General features: G+C 47.2%; 1 protein-coding gene across 1 annotated transcript in view; it reads right to left on the bottom strand.

The window, feature by feature from the left end:
- ABHD2 (abhydrolase domain containing 2, acylglycerol lipase) overlaps nucleotides 1–15986 on the bottom strand; it is a 91843-nt gene extending 75857 nt beyond the window's left edge. Inside the window, exon 1 of the mRNA XM_036932034.2 lies at nucleotides 15833–15986. The gene's annotated coding sequence lies outside the window, so the exon portion shown is untranslated. The remainder of the gene's footprint in view (nucleotides 1–15832) is intronic.
- Nucleotides 15987–16493: the final 507 nt, after the last annotated feature.

The following is a 16493-nucleotide window of genomic DNA, read 5'->3' as shown; positions in this document are numbered from 1 at the left end:
CTTGGGCAAGTTTCTGAACCACTCTGGGCCTCATCTGCAAACCGAATGTGTTAATACATAGGAGGTATTTTAAAACAATCCCTGGTATACGGTAAGTGCCCCAAAACGTCAGCTCTCCTAAACTCTCCTCCATTTTGCTGTAGTCAATCTCCTAATCCGACAGACAGAAATTACCGCAAAAGCTATTCTTCCCGAACTGACACAGAGACATCATCAACTAGCTGACTACCTGGGCCTCCTTCAAGTTGAAAATTAATCCCGGGACACTCTTCTGACATGGGTCCACGTTAGACTTGACAAATCACTGTATAATAAGTGTTCATCGAGTTCCAAGAGCAGGTCCAAGGCCTGTTCTTGTTTCCGTGCTGAAATGGGGTTCTGGCAGCGCAGAGTCCAGACCCCCTCCCTGGACACATACCCCGCTCTCCTGCTGGGGGATCTGTCCTGCCCCTCATCCACCCTTCTTCCCTGCAGGTAAATCTACTCTTCCCTGGGCAGGCTCTCCTAGCAAACCCGCCAATGCCCTGCAGTAACCCCTAGGCCAGCACTGTTAGCCTCGGGCCGGCCTTGCTCCTCAAAACAGCCCTGTGAGGGCGCCAGAAGGCGGACAGAGGGCCACGGCACCTTGCCGTCAAAACCTCATCCCAGCTAGTCAGCCCTTCTCGTGGCAACTTGGATAAAAGTTGTCATCTCTAAATGAAGGCAACATGACACCTTTGGGGAGAAGGTGGGCAGAAAAGGGCCAGTGCTTCTTCCTTATCTGCCATGTAACTTAAAAAGTCAGAGGAGTTACAGAAAGCAAAAAAAGCCACAGGCAGGTGGGGAGAAACAAGCCCAGGGCAGACTGTTAGGAGAAAGGCCAGCCGTCCTCCTCCGGGATGTTTCTTTGGACTAAGCCACTCACTGCCATGAGGCTGGGGACGGTATCAGAGGCACTGCCAGAAGGTTCCAAGGTACGTCCTGGTCTACCAAAAACGGCACACCCCTGCGACTGGCTGATTTGGGCCCTGTTCTCCCTGCACGGTGAGGTTTCAGTCCCCTGGGTGAGCGCCTCTACCAGCAGCCCACAGAACCAGCTCTCCGCACAGCCAGGCTGTTCTAGGCCCACGTGTCCCTCTGCCAGGGAGAATCTGCAGAGCGAGTCTTAGGAGTAACCGCCGCATTCCCGGAACAATGGAGAGCCCTGGCAAGGACAGGGCCAATTCTGATATCACGAGATGCCAAGAGAACATTATGTTAAACACACATACTGTAGGGGGGTCACAGGGAAGGCAGTATAGCACAGAGAAGACAAGTAGTGACTCTACAGCAACTTACTAAGCTGACGGACAGTAACTGCAATGGGGTGGGGGGTGGGGGGGACTCGGTAATAGGGGTGAATGCAGTAACCACAGTGGTGCTCATGCGAAACCTTCCTAAGATTGTATACCAACGATACCTTAATAAAAAATAATAAATAAATAAATAAAAGAGATACCACGAGCAGCTCATTTGTTTTTAACCATTAAGCACTGGGTACCTAGACTAGATTCCCTTCAGCAAATCAAACGAGGTAGCCACGGTCTGGACTGCGTTGGGCCCCTGCGAAGCGGCTGGAGGTAGAGACTGAGAAGAGCAAGGAAGAAGTGAGCCCCTCAGTGACCCCGCCCGACACCTCACAGAGCAGACCTGCAAGGTGGGGGGACTGTCCCTTGTCACACACAGTGTAGTAAAGAGAAGAGGAGGAACTTACAGACACTTAAATACGTTTATGTTAATGTTCCCCATGGTGGTCAAAATTATGACCTTGAAATTGCCTCTCTGGGCACGCACTCGGGTGGTACGTTTTACTGAGCCGTGCTCTTCCACAACATCGTAAGGTCACACACTGACCCTGCTGAAATGTCACGACATGTCCGGAATTTCCTAGTTCTCTCAGCTGTGCCACTTATGCCCATAATTCCACCACGAGTATAACGCTCATGAAAAGGAAAGCCACCCTTGGCAAGAAAATGCACAGGAACCTCATATTTAGGTGTCAGGAACGGCTACTAACCCAAGAGCTTTCTCAAAAGAAAGTCACTAAACTAAAAATAGCTGCAGATTGAGTCACCCAGTATGCACAGTTAACTTTTACATGCCCTTAGGAAAATACTGAAAGGAAGCTGGCCTCTCCCATTAGCAAACAGCCCTGCAGAAAGAGTACTTACTACTAGAGGCAGAATGGGTAAAGCACTTAGTAAACGCAAGCAAAACAGTTTACTCTATCACGAAGAAACCATTCACTCCATACTTGGGGAAAAAAAAATCATAAGCAAGTGATTCCTCTGTGGAGACCCTAGAATTTTCTGAGGACAGCCACTTTAATGAAGATACGTCAGAGCTCCAAACACTGCATTAAAAAACCTATACTGTAATTAAACTCTGTTAATATCAAAAGTGAAACCTCAGTTTACCAGAACCCAGCAAACCCACGTGCCTGGCTTCCTGGGATTTTTAAGAGAAGGGTACAACTGAAGAGAGGAGCATCTCCAGATTTATGGCACAAAAGAAACTTTCAGTGCCTGACCTGGGAACAGTACTGATCCCACCCAGTCCCCTATGCCTGCACACAGGTTTCCAGACAGAAGAAACTGGGGAGTGGGATGGAGGGGCAAGACCTAGTGCCCGGCACTAACCCTTGGCTGAAGAATCGCGGCCACCATGGAACTCACTATGACAACAAAGAAGGAAGTCTCACCCAGAGCTGCAACAGGAAAGGACTTACAGCCACCCACAGTTGCTGCGAAGATATAAAAACTGGAGTCCTGTTCCGGAGCATCCTGGGTTCCCAAACCTCCCTGTGCCAGATCAGAGCGGTCACCTGGCTCATACACGCAGGCTGGGGACCTGCAATGACAGCAGTAACACGTGTGGCCATTATAACTGACACCTGCCTCCCACCACGGCAGGCGTCAAGAGGTAGACGGGTGAGGGGGCCTGACCAACAGGGCGAGCCCCTTGCCCCTCCCCGAGAGCGGACACTCTGCTCCCTGGCCTGTTGGGCAGATCTGCGCTCAGCTTCTCCCCGAAGATTAATTCTGTTAGTTGTGGAAGAAACAGCTCCTCTCAGGGCTCAGCCACCAGACCCTTTAACACAGGCCTGGAAAGCAGGAGAGGTTCTGGGCTCCTTACCCTTTGAGGCCAAGAGAAGGTTCTGGGGGCAAGGGTATACAGTGTGCGTGGCATTTTAAGGCAAGCTTTTCGTGTTTCTCTTTGATAAATGAATCTTGGATGCTGTGAGTAGAAACAGGATCTCCTGCCAGCTTCGAACAGCAGGTTTAGAGGTCACATGGGTTCCACAGTGATAAGTGCCCAAGTTAAGGAGACAAACTCCACCAGCTAAATGCAGATAAATATGAAGGACTGATTGGTGCTTGGGCCCTTAGCCTAAAAATGGAGAGTCACCCATCTGGGCCTGAATAAGCAGCCCATCGCTGGGCCTGCATGGAGCCCATGCCCGGCCTCTGCTGTCAGTCCCACTGATTCTGAGTGTTCAGAAGAGCCTTTTCCCCAACTTGCAGGTCACAACCCAAGTGGAAGGACCCAGAGGTGCCAGATTCTGGATGTTAGAAGAGGGAGGGAAACCCATTTGTATCTCCATACTATTTGCTTCCAATGGCACCTGGGGTTATTCTCCCCTCTGAGCATGCTGTGCTGTGCATCTCTGGGCAGATCACTTGCCCTCTCTGGGGACTCTGAAACTTAACTTTAGAACCTATGTGGTATGATTGAACAACGAAAGATTTTAGAATTAGAAGACCTGGGCTTGAGTTCAGGTTCTGCCAACCGACCTTCAGTGAATTATCTAAGTTTCATGAAAGTTTGCTTTTTCTTCTATAGAATGGGGGTGGGAAGGTGCCATTACGGGTTACTAAGGGAAAGAAGTTGATGAAGTTACATAGGTTAGAAAAAAAGCTTTATAATTATAAAATATCTGCAGAAACATTCAAGATAAGGCTTGTAAAATGCCTTGAGCTTTTTAGAGGAAAGTCACCTTATTAAATATGTCAAGAGTAGAGAAATGTTCGTTTGAAAGCAACAACTAGGGAATTTTCACACACGAAGAGGATGGGAAATGTCCCCCCCCACCCCCCCCCCGGCAGTCCTGAGCTTAGCTTTATCAGATCCTTCTACTGAGGACACTGAAATATTTATAAATAAACATTCAAAAGCTCTAAGATGGAAAGCGCAGCCCTCGGGGTTGATATATGTTGGGGTCTTAGCTAAAGAGATTGCTTTTCCCAGTAAAGAGACAGTAGTAGGTTCATACCCTCGAGTGTTCCGTCCAACGCAGACGCCCCACTGTTCTAGGCCTCTGTCCCTCTGGCCTCCCACTAGGGAGCACGCTCTCTCTCAGTCTTAAAAGCCTGAGGACAAATTCCAGCTGCCGCCCCATGTCATCCAGCAGCCTCCTCCTTTGGTTCTTGTCTACACTTCCCTGTATTCGGTAGGCATTTGTTCCCAGTACCCACCTAGTCTACCTCTGCTCCACACCGCACGAATGCTCTAGAGAATACTCCATGCCTTGAAGGAGGTGTATCTCACAGGGAGCAGAGAGATTCACTTCCTCTTCTGGGCTTTCCCCATGCATACGTGCATCCTGGGAGGTGAGGAGCCAGCCATCGAGGAAGATTATTTCATAAGAAATGAGAGAAATGCTTCTTCATAGTTGAGAAAGAGTGACCCCACTTCCTAAACATTGATTCACCTGTGTAAGTTGGACAACCTCATGGATAAAGCAATGGTTTGTAAATAAGAGGACCGAACCCCCCACCAAAAGTGTGTTAATACTGCTGGGAGCAGGTAGTACTTTGCAGAACTACAGCCCCCTTCTGACAGTCCATCCCACTCCCCACGGGTACCAAAGGCATCAGCTTCATTCTAAGCTCTGTGGGGACTATGGAAGACGTGTAATACAGGGCATCTGTGAAATCATTAGAAGACCGTGCAAATACATGTATAATTAAGTACAAAATCCTGAAGTACCAACCACAAATACTAGAGGAATCCAAACAAAGGAGGCAGAAAGAAGAAGGGACCTAGGGGAAGAGATGGAACAGAGAGAAGGAAAGAAGGAGGGGTGGGTGCGGACACCAGGCCGGGCTCACAGGCTGAGTGAGGCTGGGAGCGCCGGGCAGTCGGAAGAACGGCAGACAGGGCAAGTCACCGTGCAACAGAGCTTCAGGGCTTTACTTCCACGGGGAACTGCAGACCTCAGCTTGGAAGGTGGCGCCGCACATGTGCCTCCCTGACAGCCCTCAGGGGCTGCCGTGTGCTCTGGCAGCAGGTGTGAGAATCATTTATTTGGTTACCAAGCCATAGGATGTTGGATGAGTATTGTCATTCACCATTTGAACACACTGCAAGGCCTCAATGGCATCCAAATAGTTTTGTATGACCTGCTGAACTACATAGGAATCTTCCTTTGGGGGCCCATCCCCGCCAAGCCCTAAAAATCATACCATTTCCCACCTTCTCATGTTGCAAATACCCTTTTCATAACTAGAAAATTTGCAAGTCTCGTCTCTATATAAAAATGATGGTTCAGACCCTTGTTATCCCTGTTGGTGATTCTGGTCTCTGCCCTTCTAATTCAATCCTCATGTGTAAATTCTACACAAGTTTAAATTTACCGTGTTGAGCAGGCAGGAGGCACTGTGAACATTTATTGACTGAGTTTGTGGGGAAGGGCTAAGCAGCACCATTCTGATGCCTTGAGCAGGATTTTCTTATGAGATTATTACATCAGGCTGAGAGGTATAGGCCTGCATGAGCTCCTGCCATGCTACCATGGAGCAAGGGGAAGAGCTGAGTGTGACCTGGGCTGTCAGCAGCTTTTGGATATTTTAAAGAACCTCTTGAGGTTAGACAAATAATTATTCATTTAAATGAAAGTTTTCCACTTTCCATCACTCAGAGAAGCTATAATGCCAGACTTCTTTTACCCTTCTTCCTGTTTGTCTGAAGCACATCTTAGGTTCAAAGAGCTATAAATCTACTTCAGAAACTGTTCAGAAAGAAAGAAAGAGAACTCAAAGCAAAGACAGGCTGTTTTAGGTACAGAAGGAAGGAAAGGTGGCGAAAAAGAAGGTAGGCAGAAATCGACCCATTGACTGCTGGCATTCAGGTAAATACTGAAATGCCATTAGAAGACTCTAGATTTCTGCTATTCACTCTAAAATTCCTCTGTGAAAAAACTGTCTATGGCATTTTCCTACTGACATGAGCTTATATGATCCAGAAAATATAAGTTTGAATAGAGTTAATCCTGGGTTAACCTAGACTGAGATATTGGTGGAATTATAAAATAGGGATCCTTTTAACATCGGAGAAAAATGGAATAATTCCTCCTCAAATATCTGCGGTATTTGAAACAGGTTTGTGTAAACAGAACAATCGTTACAAAAGATTTCTACTTCTCTGGGATGCTTTCTGCGGGTGTACGCTGATGGCAGGCGGTGGTGGGTAGTGAGGTCACTCACAACAGGCTGCATAAATTCACAGGCTTTGGGGACAGACAGGTCTGGCCTGCCTTGCAACTCTACCACTTACTGGTTGTGTGACTTTGGGCAAGTTTCTGAACCTCCTTGCACCTGTTTCCTTACCCATTAAATGGGGATAATAAAAGTGCCCTGCTAGCACATTAAAAATTAAAAACACAAACACTATGCTAACTTGGCAGTGGTGTGCTCACCAGAGAAGGCAAAGGAGGGGCTTCTTTTCTTTATCCGACACGACTGGAAGCATCCAGGCAGAGGCAAATGTCTGGATCTTCAAAGCCCCGTGAGTCCAGCTCCCAGACTTGCCTATGAGTAAACACCACCCCCAATCCCATTTCACCATCTTCTACAGGCGACAAGTGTATCACGCACCTACACGCTCCCGTCTCCATCGCAGACCATTAACTTCTCTATCAGCCACCCAGAGAAAAGACTAAGTTTGAGAACCGCAGGTTAGGGGTCAAAGATCCTCATCGTGGGGTCCGTACTGCTCTCTGGCTGATGCTAACAAGTCACCACAGCTTTAAAATGAAGGAATAAAACTGGATGATAAAAAAAAAATCCTATTTGTGTGATTCTACAGTTTATTTAGTAAATGCTTGTGATTTAAATACATTACCTCAGCTACTTCTTACATATGTCATGAAAATGCCCCGGTACTGACAGCAGAGACCAACTACATAATTCACCATTTACGAAGTGCATCCTCAGACGTTACCTCATGTGGTTTGGTGCTTACAACAGTTCTATGAGTTATTATTAATGCAAGCAAGGACACTGAGGCCTAGGGACCCTCCCTGTGCCAGGCCCTCAGGAAGGCTCTAGGAACACAAAGAAGTGAGGCCTCTATCTTTGAGGCCCTGCACCGGGCTGGGTGGGTCCTGACTACTGTAGATGCTCTCTAAGGTCTCTCCCATCCAAAGAGAGCCTTCAAAAATTTGCATTCCTCTTAGAAGCTCTTCGGTGGCCAAGTCAAGATTTGTCTTGCAAGTTCAGTGCAACTTCCAGCTTTCTATGTAGAGTCAATAAATAGACTGATGGGTGATATTAATGACAGACCCAGGGGAAGGGACTGTTTTCTAAATTAGGAAAAAATACATTGGCTATAATCTTAGCATTTTCCGTCATCTTACTATTTAGATGGGTACATTTTTCAATGTCACTGACAAGAGTGAGTGAGCACTTTATTTACATGATGGGAACAGAGAAGGGAATTGCAGTCAGGGTATTTGGAATCTGAGAAGCTGACGTCTATAGTGTGAATGCAGCTCAGCCCACACAGAAAGCCAGCTGTGAGGGGTCAGCAGCTCTGAAAGCGTTAGTGAGAAGCGACCTCTGGCCCACGCTTGGGAGGTGGGGCAGAGGGTGGACAGGCTCCACCAAAGAGCCAGATGGCAGAGGTCCAGCAGAAAGAAGGCTCAAGGAATGTTGTCTGAACAAAAGAGAGACTCCAGTACAATCACACAATCCTAGGAATACTGCATTTCCATTTTGGCAGTAATGCCATAATGGAGACGTTAACAGGATACCAACCAAGACGTGGAAATTTGCTAAAATGCTTCACTCCAAGTAAAGGGAGCAAAGCAAGGAAGAGAACAACATGTACAATATGCTACTGGTTAGATGTGAAAGAAAGAAATGGGCTAGAGATAAGTACACACATTTGCTGGGACATGCACAAAACATCTCTGAAAAAATGCACAATACTAGCACCATTCTTGATTTCTGACAAGGAAGGCTTTTTATTTACTGTTACTGTTTACCATACCTTTGAGCATTAGCCAGTGTGAGTACACTACCTGTTCAAAAGTGATCATTATCTCTAAAGGACAAAGTACCCAGTTTCTCCAACAAACTACAGGGGAAGAGAAGAAAGGGGAATGGACGGCAGTTGAAAATGACATAAATGGCAGAGCAGCCAGTTACAGTGTGTGACCCTTATCAGAACCTTGATTCAAAAAAATTAAACTTAAGAAGAAAAGCACTTCTGGCATTTTTACACAATTGGAAATTTGAACAATGACTGAATGGTCGATACAGCGATATGATGTTTGATGGATTTATAGATACAACTATATGACTAACTTCAGAATTAATGTGGGCTGGGGAAGCCGGTAGGAGTAAAGAGGAAATAGGTGTGGTCAGGGGCTGGTCATTGTTGACACTGGCGCCGGGTACATGGAGGTTTACGGTGTTATTCTTTCTACTTCTGTGTATCTTTCAGATTCCCATAATAGAAGCTAATAAATGAATGAATGATTGTTTAGCAACAGTACAAACAGTCTCTGTAGTCGCCTCGGTTCAAGTTCACACCCCTCTCTGAGCTACAGTCAAGCCTCCATTGTCCCTGGGACCATGAATCACTGCGGCAAGTGAGTTTCAGGCAATCCTAGCCACACAGCACTTCTGGCAAGTGTATCAGTCATCCAACTATCAATAGAAAACCTTATCACTAACTCCAAAAGTAGACAGACAAAAACAACCAAAGAAATTACTAGGAAGGGTTCCTTTCTCTTCCCTCAGTGCGGATGGACACTTGGCTGCACATACAGACCGGCTCTCGCTAAGGCAAAAGAACACCAGCGATGCAAACCAACTCTTCAGTTCTACTCAGTATTTCTAGTGCTCCACACACGGAAAGGAGCCTCCAGGACCCAAACGTGACTGCAAACCTCTGTCTGCCTCACAGAGCTTAGGATTCCTCCCCTGGGGTTTTTCAAACCCAGGTGCTGGAGGCCCCTCTCAGGGAAGAAAACAGTCCTGTCAGACCCCCTGGTGGGAGATCTTCAATTTAACTGATTCTTAAATTTAAACTGAGTTACTTTTATTCAATTATTATTTATCACACTGTTTAAAATACACAAACGTAAAACTAGACATAAACTTCTTTGAGCACTTTTATAATTATGAAGCCCAAAACAACTGTACAAATAAATACAAATAAAATTATGCAAACAGTAAAATTCAGGTGAAGGAAATGAGGCTGACGCCGTGCTTCAGACCTGAAATCCCGGGGACAATGGTGGTGTGTGCCCACCTGGCCTGGCAGGTCCTGTGAGTGCCGGCCTTGCACCTCTTGCTCTGCTGGGACCTCCATTTGCAGTGGTGTCGCTTGGCTTCCCCCGATGCTACCTCATCTTCTCCATGCTCAGGCCATCCCTGTATTTTTCTCTATAGCCAGTTTACCTGGCTTCCGCTCATCAGAAACTCACACCAAATAGGGGGCCCTGAGGCTGGGTGGCTGGACCCTGAAATAATTAGGTCATCCTAATGATCCAGGACAGGCTTTTCAAATATTTTCAATTACCGTTAACATGAAACCAAAAAGTCTGAGTGTTGTTCATTTCCGGAGAACTCCAGGGACCTCAAGAATACATCCTTGGGCCTTGGATTCTAAGTACCCGTAAATGGAATGTCATGAGCTACTGAGTAGAGTAAAAAGTGCTGCAGGGACTCAGAGGGGGGGTCGCATTATATCTCAGAAATGATACGAGCCACCACCTGACATATTAAATCAAGAATTAAGCATACGCTTTGAAACACACATCACTGAAGGGCTTCACTTAATTCCAATTTGTTGCTGTGGTCCTGTCTCAGCCTCCCCGACTCTTTGTCCTTAAGAACCACAAGATGGCACTTTGGACATGAACAAATCCAGACCCCACACAGTCAAAAACAAGTTCCAATACCAGCTCATATCACCGTTAAGACGCACACCTGCATATCGACGTGGTGTAGACCATACCACCAAAACAAACTGTGCCCAGAGCCGGGCCACATGACGCCGAGGCTAGGTTAGCTGAACTCAAGGAACGGCTAGGTCTCCCAGCCAGACAAGAGCCAGCGCTCCTTAAGGAAACTGAGAAAGGGGCCCCTCCCGGAATAGAATCCTCTACCTCAGGCCCTCTCAAACGCCACGTTCAATTCCCATTACCTCCACCTTTTTATCAATCCACATACGTTCTGTTCAGAAGGTTGCTCTTTATTCTGTGATGTGGACCTTCCCACATTTTTGGTGTTAAAATATCTTAAGTGATGGGAGATGATGGGGCTTTTTTATTTCTTCATTTGAAAGAATCAGAGTTTGGCAGCCCTATGTTGGACTTCCAGATTTGTCTTTCCTTTCATTGACAAGACTAAACAGCGCACAGATACGTGCCCAGAGTGGATGTGAACAAATGGGGGCACTTTTTCAAAGCTTCTATCTCCTTTACCCCTGAGAATGGAAAAGGTGTACTGGATAATTCCGTCTCTGGTTCAGCGGATGGGTACTGTGGACTCCCAGCACCAAGCAAAGACCAGAAAGTAGTAACTCTAGACTAGCTGACTAACATCTTGAAGATCTAATTCAATTTCAAGGTGACTCTAAATTAGACTTGCAGGTAAATAAAAACAAGATGAAGATTGAAGAAAAGAGAAACAAAATAACTGGCATGATCTGGGAGCTGCAGATGATCCTACAACCATGCTTAAATAGTGTGGTTATATAAAACATAAGCGCAGCCATAGTGAATTCAAATATCAAGAACCCCGAAACTCTCTTCTTAGAGACAAAATCAGAGAAAGCTTAGCAAGGCAGTGTCAGGTTCAGACCTTAGAAACGGTAAAGTGATTTGGAGAAGTTGGGAAACGCTATTAAGGAGAGCAACAAAAGTTATATTCCCAAATGTTGGTTTGGGAAAGACACTTCAGAGGGGCAGGTGGGGGAGCTGGTTTTTCCTGGGGTGAGGGAAAAGAAGGGGTGGGGCGCTTAAGCTATTCAAACAGGAAGTCCCAGTGATGAAGGGCAGGGTTCCCTTCCGATGCCCGAGGGCGAGGACAAAGAGCCAGTGCTGTGGGGCAGGAGGCAGGGTTAGACGTGGCACCGATACCTCTGTATCCAAACGGCCAGGAGCCTTCTCTGGGGACCAGAGGAAACACAGCTTGCTTTCCCTGACAATTCCAGCACCTTCTGCCCACACAGCAAGGCTAAGGGCCCTAGGTCAATACTCCTCATTCTCCCTTCATAGGACGACCTTTAGGAGGAGCTCTCTGCCTCATCTAGCCTCTTCTCAGGCTTAGAGCTGCAGGATGTAGAGAAGAAAAATATTTACCCCCAAGTATCCACACAATGCTTTAGGATCTCCCTGTGAAGCTGTTGTCTAAATAAGACTGGTTCTTAGCATCCTTAGAAACAGAAAACTTATCTAAAATAGACCACCTGCATAAAAAATGATGCCGAAGCTCCTTCCATATTGCCAAAAAATATTAATAGAAAAGCTTCCAGATAGCATGTGTAGTATGGTACTGTTTGTGTAAAAGGGAACAGGATATTCATAATGATTCGTTAATAGATACATAACGTACCTCGGCTGTGCATGGAATACCTCTGGGGGATGAAGAAATCAGTAACACTGGTCGCCTCTGAGGGACAAGATGAGGGGGCAGGAGTTACAGGTGGATAGAGATGTATTTACTGTCTAACTTTTTGTGCCTTTCAAGTATTTTCTCTTGTAAATACATCACCTATTTTTAAAATTTGAATTAAGAGCATTAAAGCTTCAAAAATGTAAAATAAAAACAAAATAGTCTTTATGCAGCAAACCAACCATGCTTGTTAATTGGGGCAGCTGTGTTCCTGGCACACACCAGATGCTCAGTTTGTTGAACTTAATGAACCTCCACTTAAAGACAACAAAAAAAAGATCAAAACCAGGCAAACCCAAGGGTTTCAGTGTTCCAATTCTCTAATAAGCTCTTTACCCGCCTGCTACTTAACTACTGCAGAAGATCAGAAAATGGGTCCTTGTGAAACAAACCCTGCACCCAACTGGGTCCAGTATCCAGCGTCACAGGTAACAGAGGTCTGATCATCTGTCCACGCCAGCCATTTTATAGCTGGAAAATATGTAATCCAAGACATGATGCCCAGGAACCAAGACTATTACAAAAATAATGTGCAGATATGAAAACAACCCTTCATGGAGATAATGCCAGCATCTATGATCTCAACACAGAAACAGCAGCATGAAGTTAAAAATGTCCATGCACTGACCAAAAACGTAGGAACAAGAAAAGCTGCTATGAAATCCTAACGCCGGACCACATCAAGAAGCAGCCTGAACTTCCAGTGCTCTGCTCCTGAGGGTGCTTTAGCCCCCGATGAAACAGGAAGGCTTCTGCACTTCAGGCTCCAGTCATCTCTGCACTTAACTTGTCTCAAAACCCACATGGCAAAAATGAGAATACTGCAAACGGTAGGTCACAGCAGAAAGTCTGCCCCATCGACTTCCATCATATTGGAAGTCTCTTTTGCTAGGGCTTTTCAAAGAGGCAGGTGTTAGGCAAAAAATAAAAGACTCCACCCTGTCTTCCATAGGATCAAAGAAATTGTTTGATGCTCTGGGCAGGTGCTCTGGGCAGGGACAGTGGGGAACCACTGTCCTCTTGGGTGGGTGCTGCCAGAGATTACCAGGAGAAAGGTGTAAGTGCATGAAGTGAGGAATAACAGCAAATGAGAGGCCCTTTTGCCAAGATGTTATGAGAAAAGAGAGCAAGATAAAAAGGGACTCACATCAACACACAAGGAAACTAAAACAATTGTTCTAAGATGGCTGAGCTCTAGTCCATCCTAAACAAAAAACCGAACTCAGAATCAACTCTTAGGAAGGTGTCAATGAATAGTAATAATCCTTGGCTCATTCTAGAAAACATAAAAACAGAGAAGGGAAAAACAAAGGTGACCAATTCCTGTAAGAAATAAAGATGACAGGTATCTTCCAACTAGAAAGGGAATTGCCGGCAAACTGAGAATAGATATTTATCAAAACCATGAAGGTGATAATGGAGACAAAGGTAAAAGTAGAAAGAAAGGAGAATTTCCCAACTAAAACAAGAGGAAAAGACTATTCCATTGCACTTGCCATCTGGTTTACTTCAAGCTCACGAAAAGAATAGGAAAAATGCAGAAAAAAAAACAGTGAACAAGCTAGATTACCAGCACAAATCAGTCACACACTTGTGTTTCTGCCAGGCACTTGGTACTCCCCCTGCTCGAATGACTAAGTAACTGGCTTAAATGCATTTGACACACGATCCCTGAACTTCCGAAAAGCACTTAATACAGTGGCTCATGAAATCTTAATCTAAAAATGTTCATCCATTTATAATCAAGCTGCATCACAGCGAAAACTGAGAAGGAGGGCCAAACAGAGGGAAGAGATATCTGGAAGGATGCCGTGGAGATTGGCACCATCAGGGACTTTATCACTTTGAGGGTTTTTTCCCCTCCTTTAAAAGAGAATAAAAGAGATTTGGAGTCTGAAAAGAGTGTAATTGCAAGGAAAGGACCAACAAGGAAATGAACTGCCTGTTTCAATAAAAGACAGGAAAAAAATGTAATGTGACTTGGAAAACCCCACAGATGTCTGTGCTACAGTGAGGTTTGGAATATGTTTACGAACTGAAGGAGAGGAGGCAGGAAAAAAATGAATTCCTGATAGAAAATACTGGGTGGTAGATAGGAAGAAAAACTGTGTAAAGACAACAGAATGATATATTTAGCAAATCTACAGTGGTTATTATGTGCCGGGCACTGTTCTCAATGCTTTAGATACAATAATTCTTGTAAGCCTCAGAAACAACCTTCTAATCTAAGTAGCACTATTATTCCTGTTTCAAAGGCGAGCAAACAAAAGCATGGGAGAGATTAAGTAACTTGCCCAAGGTTATACCCAGCAAGAAGTAGGGCTGGGATTCAAATTCAGGCTCTCTGGCACCCAAACCTATGCTCTTAACCTCACTGGACTCCTTAGAATTTAAACACCGAGAGTGAGATAACTAGGCTGGGAGTGAAATGCCAGTCATGCACCAGCTAGATCCAGGGTCAACATGACTCTGTGATGACCAGTCAGCCTGTGACCTCCCCAGGCCTTAGTTTCCTCATCTGTGGAGATTAGATGAGCTCTGTCTAAGGGGTCTTCAGCTCTAAAATCTCTAAATCCATGCTGGCAATCAGCAGTATATGGACTGGTTTGCTTTCAGACTGGTTATTCAAAGGTTAATTCATCCTAAAATAACCAGCCAGTTGTGTTAAGGTTCTTTCTCTGCCTCCTGACCTTCATTTCAGAAGACTATGATGTCCAATCTATTCAGGCATATGGCAGACGGTAGTGAAAGAGGTAATACACTGCTTCTTTTTCAGACTCAATGCAGTTGTAACAAAATGGCCCTCAATAAGCTCTGGGCCCAGATTACTGTACAGTCAAATATACCCAAACCTACAGTCTCCCAAGGCCTCTCTCAGGAGCCTGTTCTGGGAACCTGCCTTTGGATCTGGTTAGTGGAATGCAGGTGACAAACTTGCACACTGAGATGGAGCCACCAAAAGAAAGGCAGCTCATTGGTAGTTCAAATTAAGGAGTTTCATGATGACTAAATAAACCTTATCTTCTTGGTATAGTTCATTTTCTTTGCTAACACCCACTCTGGAGAGCTGAAACCACAGAATTCATTATGGGCGAATTCAACTACCCCTTCCAAACTAACAGACCCGGAGAAGCACCCTTCTGAAGCCAGGCATTAAGGGTCACGCAGCGTGCTTCTGTGAGTGGAGGAGGGCCTTACAGGTGGGTCATGCGGTCCTCCCTTGGGAGTCCTTTCTAAGCATCCCGAACAGGTGCCTGTCATCTGGCCTCTGCCTGGGCACTTCCAAGGTCGAGGCTCCGGCGGGCAGACGCCCGCGCTGTTGGACAGCTGTCGCTGCGGGGAAAGCTCACGAAGCGCCTAGGATGGTGTCCAGCGCCGGACGAGCTCAGTAAGTGCGCCTCCAAGTGCGTCAAAAGCTGCCTCCCTATGACTTGAACCCATCAGTCCTGCGTGCGTCCCTGTAGCCCAGAAACGCAGAGGCCTCTCGGATATGTGGGGGTGTCATCAGGCCCTTTGGCCCTCTCCTTCCCGGTGCGGATCCCGGACATCCGTCACCAAGCCTGGGCCGGCAGAACCCCCTCCCCAGACCCCAGAGGTCCCAAGAGTGCGCAGGGAAGCCGCAGTAGGGGATGGCCCCAAATTGGTACCTGGGGCAGGAAGCGACAAAGGGCTTTCCGGAAGGCGTGTCCCACCCGCAGAGGCCCAGGCTGCCTCCCTCCGCGCCACTGGGCGAGCCGGCACTCGGGACCCCCGTGGCGCCAGGTGACAGGGCCGGGAGATACGCGGCGCGCGGGCAGCGGCGTGACGGGCCGAGCCACGACGGGGACATCTGGGCTCAGGGATTTGGCTTGAGCGATACGGCGCACGATCCCGGCTTAGCGGAGCTCACTCGGCCGCGGCTTTACCTGCGCGTGGTTGACTACAGCGGCCCAGCTCGCCCGCAGTCCAGTTCCCGTAGCTCCGCGGCTGCCGGCGGAGCTCATGGAAATGCAGCCGGAACCCTTGGCCAGGGCAGCTCCCGCCGCTACCGGCCCCGCCCAAGCAACTGCCGCCACGCCCCTGACAACGGCTTCTGCCACGCCCCTAGTCGCTAGAGCCCGCCTGTTCATTGGGCTGCCCAGCCGCTGCTCTACTAGCCCCGCGTTATTTTGTACCCGAAGGGTATCCCATTGGTTAGCGGAGATGCTCCTCAGAGTGGAGGCGGAATCCTTGGCGAAAAGCTCCTCGACAATTGGTTACCTTTGACGTCTGTGGCCGGGGAGCCAAGACGCTATTGGGTCATGCCTCTTAGAGGGGGCGGGGAAAATGGAGGAGGGCTAGAAGATGGTTCGAGTTTGATGTTGATGGGGGCGGGGTACAGAGAGGGAGGCAATTGTGACCGCAGGCTGGTCTGGGGGCTGGGGAAGCTCAGGTGTCCTCTGGAGTTGGGAAAAGGAAGGCCGGCTGGTAGCTCACCTGCGGGGTCCAATGGCTCCAGGGCGACCGATTGACGCATCTGTAGCCCAGGACACGGGGTGAAATGGGCTCGTGCCCCGGGAGAGAGGAGGAGAATAGAGTCACCAAGCC

This window comes from Manis pentadactyla, chromosome 18 (genome assembly GCF_030020395.1).
Source record: "Manis pentadactyla isolate mManPen7 chromosome 18, mManPen7.hap1, whole genome shotgun sequence".
Lineage (NCBI taxonomy): Eukaryota > Metazoa > Chordata > Mammalia > Pholidota > Manidae > Manis > Manis pentadactyla.
This window is presented reverse-complemented; position numbering and strand designations above follow the sequence as displayed.